This window comes from Atta colombica, unplaced genomic scaffold, assembly GCF_001594045.1.
Source record: "Atta colombica isolate Treedump-2 unplaced genomic scaffold, Acol1.0 scaffold69, whole genome shotgun sequence".
Taxonomy (NCBI): Eukaryota; Metazoa; Arthropoda; class Insecta; order Hymenoptera; family Formicidae; genus Atta; species Atta colombica.
This window is the reverse complement of record NW_017259560.1, coordinates 795,918-805,757: the sequence shown is the minus strand read 5'-3', so window position 1 is coordinate 805,757 and position 9,840 is coordinate 795,918.

Genomic DNA, 9,840 nt, shown 5'->3' with positions numbered 1-9,840 from the left:
GTATACAAATGTATATATATATATATATATAACTTTATGTATATAGGGTATTTGGAAAATAATAAATCTTTCACATGGGGGCAGAATGGATTAAACTGAGAAGAAAAGTTCTCTATCATTTAGCAATAATTAACAAGATATTAATGATATTGTAAAAATTGCCGAAAATTGATCTTTAATAATTTTTTACTTGAATACTATTAACTTTACAGAAAAAATACAAGAGACAATTGTTAATTTTCTTTTCATAGAGCTCTAAGAATTTTTTAAGCATTTTTAAAGAATTTGTTAAGAATTTTTTAATATCATATTGATAAAAATAAGAAAATGTAGTACTAAAAAGTTAATAAAAAATTCTGAAAAAATTTGTAGACTTTTATAAGAAGAAAATGAACAATTTTTACAGTTTTTCTGTAAAGTTGATAGTATTAGAGTAAAAATTATTAAAATCCAATTTTTTCATCAATTTTTAGTAATTAATATCTTGTTAACTATTACGAAAATTGCAAAATGGTAGAATACTTTTCTTCTCAGTTTAGTCCATTCTGCTCTTATGGAAAAGATTTATTATTTTCCAAACACCCTGTATATAAGCAGCCCTGTATATAATCTATAAAAATCTATAGCAATGTAAATTATAGATTAACATTAGTTTCAGGAATAATTATTTCGAAATAAAAATCTCAAAAAAAAGTCGTGAGTAATTACGCATAAAGGACCATATTAGCAAAATGCTATGCTATTGTTTAAATTTGCATAACTTAAAATATATACAGTCAAATAAAATATTAAATAGCAAACAACACATTCAAATATACATATATTTATGTGATAATATGCTCAAATTTAAGAAAAATGAGGAAGTAGGTGTAATTGAATATTAAAATGTATCTCAAAAAACATTTTACTTTCAAAATACTTGAAAATAAAAATGCGTTTTATTAAAATATAATAAATATATGTTTAAAAGATGTTTTCTTTCGTTTTAAACATGATTTTTTCTAAGGCTGTATAAAACATTAAAAACACGTTTTAAACAAAAAAAAAACAATGTTTTATTTTTTTTTTTAAACACGTTTTTTATCAACTCTGCTTCCCTCACTTCGCCTAGCGCACTGCCTCGCTCGCGTTCTTCAACTTTCCAATGGTTTTGAACAAACTTTTTCGGCAGCAAAAAATTCAAGTTTTTCACAACAGCAAAAGTTCAATTCTTCCTTGATAAATTGGTGACCGAACTCTTAATCTTAAACTAAAGCCACAGTGATTTATTGAAAAAAATTATTATTTTGGCTCTTAATAATGGGAAGATAATTTTTTTTTTAATTCGTAGAAAAATGTCATTTCGAATGTGTCGGTTATTTGATATGATGCATATTAACAAAATTATTTCGGTTTTTTTATATGGATAAAGATACTCACTTTTTAAAGTCGTTTTATAATAGTTTAACTGTAAAAAAATCGTTTTGTTATTAAGGGTACATGAGTAGTGTAACTCTTGAAGAAGCAAAATCCCTGTAAATGTGCAACTGCTCAAAGATAAAGACATTAATTTTCTACAGACAGGTTTTTAAACAAATGGCTTTTGCAAAAATTAATGAACATTTTCAGGGCTAGATTTATTCGTCATTACAAGGGCATTTTACGAGAATTTCAAAGCTTTGCGTTTAAATTTCAATGAGAGAGAGAGAAAGAGCGAGTGAAAAAAAGGCCTTTTTCAGTGTTTAAAAAAATTTTTTTCTACTAATAGATCGATCTTGTTCCACGTCTCATTTTGTTATTTCGCGTACATTTTTTTATACTGATTTTTTTCCATACAATCAATATCTTTTGTTTTATAAGTGAAAAACACTTTTTACAATTATTCGATTTTTTTTTGCATATTTTTTTCACAAGTCTCGAGTCTCGAACATCTCTTTTTTGATGGCCTTTCGAGATTTTTGTGAAAAGAAATATTGGTTTATAACTTTTTTCCGATAAAATTCTATTGAATTATTCTTGCTATTCGAGTTTACGAAGGAAAGGTATATAACGCGCATGAAAAATAAATAATTAAATACTTTGTAAACTGTTGTGTTTTAACATGATTTATATTATTTTGGATTAATGGGAGAGGTATACTATTACTACAATTTATTAAAACTTTTGTGTTATTTAGAATAATCCCTGCCCCTTATTGATGCCTAGGACCACCGAGCGGCCAAGATTACCAAGAAAGTATTTTTAATAGCTTGAAACAAATGATTAGTGTGAAAAGGAACTTGCTGTCTCGTTTACTCTCGGTGCATCGCAGGCGAGCACACGGACATAGACTCGTGCTGGTATGTGTGTTACAGCGCATCACGATAAATGGCTAAACTAGGCATGGAAAAGTGATGTTTTGAAATTTATGTCGCGTGCCATTTCGTTATTATTTGTTTAATTGTGGAAATGTGACTTGTCTCATACTTATCAAAATCGTAATTATCAATGAAAATTAAAGTTATCTTGGAATTTTATATGTAAGAGCGTATATTTTACTTGTTTCAACAACTGTCGGACCATGTGTTTCTGTCCGAATATAGGCTCACTTTACGTGCCTTTATGACTATTTACTGTCAAGGGAGGAAAGGACAATTTTCATCGATTTTTACAATTTTAAAGTGATCTCGTCATTTCGTTTTGTCCTTTGTCTTTATTTAAAAACATACAACATAAATTAACATGTCATTCCTCGTTCCTGACGTCACGTTTCCAACATGGCCGACTAGTTAGGAGCCTTAAACTGAATAATTATCTTAATTTATTTTGAGTAAAAAATTATTGAAGACAATATTCGACAATTTTTAGTAATTAATATTTTGTTAATTACTGCGAAAATTGCATAATATAGTTTTTATTAAAACTATATTTTTATGAAAGTATGACATTGCTTTCTATATTACATAACATTACTTTCTATATTGCATAACATTACTATACTCTGTTCAACGAGAGAATGACCTTCCACAGGTAATATAACGCTGTACAACGCTATACAACGAAGATCTGCGCAAAACAGACGAATTTTCATCTGATCCGAGATCATTCTCTCGTTGAACGGAATATACATATTATACAGGGTGCGTCACCACTAAAATTCAGACAAATCGAACAATTTTTTAAACAAAATATTTTTAATGAAAAATTAAATATTACAAAAAATCCTTCTACGTGGCACTTGGTGGATTTTAGAGCACAAGTATTCAATATCCCCCATTAGCTTGAATGACGGTCTCTATGTCTCGGTCTGAAGTGTTCGGACGTACGTTATAATGTGTGTCGGCGTGTACGATGACGTGTCACTCAGATGTACCCGGACGTGTGTCCTAAAAATATGTGATCCTTATATTTGATTTTAACAATTCTACTTTTTAAGTTTTAATATGTTCAACAAAGCTTCAGTGCAATGCTTCATGTGATGATTAATAACGTTGCATCTTTGTCAATTTGCGAATGACTTAAGCATTATGAACATGTAAACTAATTATATTTGTATCATTCTCTTACGAAGAGGACTCTAAAGAGAGTCGAAACGTTCAAAATAAAGAAGACATCAATCCAATATATGATTATTGTTCACTAAATAATTGCGCTATTTATCGTTACTGATTTTCATTAGTCTATTTATCTTTTTGTATTGTTTAAGAATATAGGTAACAACTTTATATTTTAATATTTCTTTTAAATTTTAATTAGTATAGTGAGAAGCGGCTCAAAAATTAAAATTCAAAATTACAACAAAGAGTTACGAGCCAAGTAATTATTGGATATACAAATATTTATTGGATACGGATTGTCTATTATGTATATTATGAAACTTGGAGATGTCAGATTGACAATTCTAACTTCAAATCAAATTAACAGACACATTAACTCAACGAGAATGATGATGGTTAACAAAAAAGTCAATTTTATTGCTTTGCAATCAACAATAGAACGTTCTTTATTTCACATCAATAGATTGCAGACAGACGATCCGACATCTCCAGGTTTTAGAACACACATAAAACTACAACAATGCGGTAATTTGATGAAACTATTATACACATTATGTACATTATATACATTATATACATTATCGTGTTCTACTATAGTTTTTATTCAGATTTCATGTTTCATTCAGATTTTACATTATGAGTTTATGATTTCACAAATTCAAATATGTTATCAACATTGATAATGACCTTATGCTAAGTCGAAACGTTTGTTAGTTAATTTATGGAGATTATATAATAAGATTATATAATAAGATTATATGGAGATTATATATTTGTAAATTACTTACTTGGCTTATATCTCCTTATTGTAATTGAAGAAAAAAGAAAATACATAGTTGTTTATTTAAAAAATTATTCATTTTGCATACATATTTTTTTTAAAGCAACTATATGTTTTCTTTCCACTAATTGATTTATCTCATTATTCTGTTCATACGAATATAAGGTATGATTAGAAAAAAATTAACGAGTTATTTAACATTTTATGTCAATATGTAGTGCCACAATAAAGTATAAAATATTTCATTAGTTTTTTAAATATCTCTACCTTTATATTTTTATATATAGAATAATTAGAGGAATCATATTATCTAAAAAAATCACATAATTTCATTTAAAAAAGTGGAAGTGACCCTTATGTCTTTTTGACGTCTTCACCTAGAAAAAAACATGATCATTTATGTTTCTCTCGAAACCATGCAACTTTTCTTTCTATTTTTAAAAGCAAGTGAATTATTTAGATAATTTATTTTAGGTGCTTCACCCTATATTTAATATTCATATATATGTTTATAAAATTTATTTATTTTCACGGATTCATATATTTTTACGCATATGTCAAAATATACGCGCACTTTCCAATTAGCAGGCAATGTTTTTAAAAATGTTTTTAAAAATATTTAAAAAATATATAAAAAAATATTTTAAAAAATAATGGGTTAATTAAAAAACCCTTTTTTAATTAAAAAAACATTTATTATAATGTTTGAAGAAACATTTCTTTAATGTTAAGAAATCATTTTTTAATGTTAAAATTATTTGAATAAAATTAAAAAAAATAACAGTGTAAAATCTTTTTTTTTATTTACTTTTTTTAATCAAGTTTTTAAACCTTAGACAACAAATTTTATTAGGCCCAGTTCCACAATTGATTCTTAATCGAAATTCAACTTATTCATTGTCTCTTTCCAATTTTAGAATTGGATCGTATGGACTTCGTTTTATTAGTACAATAATAAATCGTGACATTTTAGTTTAAAATTCGACACGTTAGAACGAACATAGGGACCCTTTTGGCCCATTCAAATAATATGGCATATGCATTTGTGTATGTTTCGTAATGAAAATAGATAATGCACAAAAAAACAGCCGGTAACAAATCATTTTTTTTAACTAAAAAATTTATCACTTTAGCTTAGTTTGGTGGTCTTTTCGATCCACAGAAATGGTGTAGCACCTTGGTTTTTTTGATGTAATAATGATGTAAACTATTACCAGTTTACGTCATTATTACAAGTATTAACACTAAAAACAAACGTTAGCAGGTAACATATTAGGAAGAAAGCAAAAAATTGTTTATAACTTCATACGTCATTAATTTTAAAAGAAGGTCTGCCATACTTGCATTTCCTTCATGTTTACCTAATAAATGATGAATTAATGACGGTTTCAAGCGGTAACAAATGAAGATTTTTGTGTTATCATTTCCCGGATTAAAACGAGTTTCATGGCAAAATATTTCTTTTGCGAAACAATATATCGACGCCTACTACGAAGAGTAATATGTTTCATTGTCCTACAAAAAATTCCACTTATGATTATGTCGTTGCATCGAAGAACGTCATGTTTCCGCGAAAATCAATACATTTAAGTTTCGAAAAGTAGCACATTTCATTTTATATCACGAATAATATGTTTGAGCGTTTTGTGACGAAAAGTAGTATATTTTATTTCTTTTTATATCACGAAAACTAAAATCTATTCTATAATGTGCTCTTGTTTCCTGTTTTGTTTTTTCTTTTGCTTTTAATTCCTTTGCAACCGTTTTATCGACAATTGTATTTCTTTCTACGTATTTCTTGTTTCGAAATTTGTTAACTCTTATTTCAGGCGATATAAAACAAAAAAGAAGCAAAAAGACAAGATAAAAAGTAACAAAAAGCAAGAAATTGGAAACAAAAAACACATTGTAGAACAGACTTAATACGTTCCAACGTTTAACGGCTTTAGCCGCGAAAAGTAACATATTTCATTTTATATCGCGAAAACTAATATATTTGATAGTTTGACTACGAAAAGTAGTCTGTTTCACTTTATACCGCGAAAAATAATAAGGTTGTGGACTATCCTTCGAGAATTTCGATGACTGTCAAAGATTAGAAGTAAAAATCATACTAGTGATTTTATTTTTGATTCCAAATAGTAAAATGAATACTTCATTGTTTTTTAGTTTTTATTATAATTTAATTTTTATTATAATTTAATTTTTATTATAATTTTATTTTTAGTCCATTTTTACAATGTTAAGCTAACATACGTACGGAAAATAAAAAATTAAAATTTGTGAATCCATAAGATTATAAAGATGAAATTCAATGAATGAACAAACGGAACTATGAGCGAATGTATGAATGGATAAAAGAAAAAAAGAACAAACGAATCAATGAATTCATTAGCAAACGAATTAGCAGTTAATTATTTTTCAAACGTGTTAATTTATAATTTTAAAGGAAAACGTGCTACTCTTCGTAATAAAACGTTCAAACATATTAGTTTTCACGGTATAAAGCGAAATATATTACTTTCGCAACTAAGCGCTGAAACGTATTAGTTTTAGTAGCGAAACGTGATAATATTTATCAATTAAATTGAAATGCTTCTTTTCGCGGAAGCATGTAATATACTATTTTTCATAAGATAAATGAAACTTGTTACTCTTCTACTCGCAGTCGTCAATATGGTAAAGTCTGATACAGTGGAGATATGTAGCTGCATCACAAATGAAGTGTAAATTAGTTGACTTGTCACTTCTGTCGATCTTTAATGGTATAAATACAATTTATTATAATATAAAAATATATACATATATATAGGATATTGCACGAGTGACTAAGTAATTTTTTAATTCGACAATAAGATGTATTAGTAAACCTTCAATTTTGGGTTAACACTCAAATTTGACCAAAGTTGAACATTGGTGTCAGTTGAAATTTGAGCATCATTGTTGAGTGTCAGTTGAGTGTCAGTTGAATGTGATCATGAATATTCGGTGTTGCCTTGATGTAGATATTCAATATTGAATATCGTTTGAGTGTTGATCATAAATGTTGGGTATCAGTTGGTTGATGGATCACCAAATCCGGTAAATACCCTATAAGCAAAATATTCCTAGAATGTTATATGATTATTATTAAAAAATTAAAATAAGTTATTATAATATTTCGAAAATACCACATAATATTTTTTAATTTTATGAGAGTATTCTAGAGGTTATATATCCATTTATATAATATCCTAGGTATTATATCTTAATATCTCTGAAATATTATTAAAATATTTATAAATATTAATTATTCTTAATTTAGTGCAATTTGAATTCACTATCCAGTAACGAAAAGTTTGTACCAGTTTATGTTGCATCTTATGCTGAAAAAACGTTTTCGCATGATTTTAAGTATCCGGTTCTACAATTGCGCGCCAAAATTATTTTCAGTTCTTTAAATGTATACTTATACTAAACAATTGTAACAGTTTTACAAATTAAAGTAAATTTTGTTATAATACTTTTTAATGTTTATACAATATTACAGTACCATTAAATAATATTACTTTTAATAATCATGCAATATTATCAGGAATGGACATATAATAGTTCATTAATATTTCAAGAATATTACTTAATATTATATAGTTTTAGTACAATATTCTTAAAATATTACATTTAATATTTTAAGAATATGTCTAAAACTTACTTAATATCAAATAATATTATGCGTTTATAAGTAGTTTAGTGCATACACCATACTCTTATATATATATCTTATATATACCATACCATATTCTTATAAGCGCATAATATTATTTAATATTAAATTTAATATTAATAATTAGGTCGGGGAAAAAATTTCTTCGAAAAAAATTATTAAAAAAAATTTTTTTGCAAAAGTTTTTCATTTATTGCAAAATTTTCGTTACAATCATATCATTCGTTAGAGTAAAGTTTCAGCTTTAAGAATTTGTTTTTTAAATTGCGGTATGATGATTTTTATTGGAATCATGAGCAATCAAAGTTAGAATGTTCCTTTACTTAATTCGCGAACTTAATAACAAAAAATCATAGGAAATTAAAAAAAAAATGAAATGTAAAGAAAGGTTTAAGCTTTCATAATAGGTAATCGAAAATTTTCGCAAATTTTTTTGGACACGTGGGGGACCTTTAAAGTGAAAGAAAATTTTTCATCTTTTTCGTAGTTTTTTAAATGTAAAAATTACCAAATTCAGAAACTCAAAAAATATAGTAACCTTTCGAAAGTAGAGAAGCTTTAAAATCTTTTTTCTAAATTTAAATTTAAATTTTTACGAAGATATTGTATATACAATTTTGAATTAAAAAATACGAAAAAAATTTTTTCTGGACCCAATTATTTTAGGCATATTCTTAGAATATTAAATATAACGTTCTAAGAATATTTTACTGAAATTATATGATATTGTCCTAATATTAAATAATATTCTTGAAATATTAATAGAAGGTTATATATAATGTATATTCATTCCTGATAATATTATATAATTATTAAAAGTAACGTTATTTAACGTTATTATACCATAATATTGTATAAACATTAAAAAGTATTATAATAAATTATAATACTACATTTACTGTAATTTGTAAAACTGCTACATGTTCAGTATAAGTATATGTTAAAGACTGAAAATGATTTTGACGCGCAGTATATAAATATATATATAAAATCACGTCGAAATGTTTTTTTTAGCACAAAATGCAACATAGACTGATGAACATAGAAGAACTTTTTGCTACTGGGTTGTGAAATCAAATTGCATTAAATTAAAAATAATTAATATTTATAAATATTTTAATATTTCAGAGATATTAAGATATACATATAATATTTAGAGTATTATCTAAGTGGACATATTTCTATAAAGAGTATTCTATAAAGAATATTCTTGTAATATTAAAAAATATATGATATTTTTGAAATATTATATTATTATAATAATAACATTATTTTATTTTATTTTTTTAAATAATGTCCATATAACATTCTAGGAATTTGCGCTTATAGAAACTATACATCAAATTTGATAATTATATTCAATCGCTTTACTCTAATCGATTTACTCTCAACACTTGTATATGACATTTAGGCCCAGTCCACAACTCACGGTTAATTCTTAACCGAGGTTCATTGTCTTTATTCATTGTCTTTTTTCAATTTTAGAATTGAAAAGAGAAATAAATTGAATCTCGGTTAAACAATCATCGGCATGGCCTCTAGATGAAATTATTAAAAGCCCTCTACCATATTATAAGATAGGCGTCTAATATGAGACAGCGGCGTTTCTGCTAAATTATTAGGTGTACAACTTTGTTTCCGCCGTTTTTTTCTGAAATTCGAGGCTTTATTGTAAAAAACTGGTTATACATTTATGATTCAAAGTATTGTCCATCGCTGGCCACTACTTTCTTCCATCTTTCGGGTAGCGTACGAATCCCGCGTCGAAAAAACTGGTCATCTTTTGAGGCTATCCACGAATCGATCCAATTTTTTACTTCTTCATAAGACCGGAAGTGCTG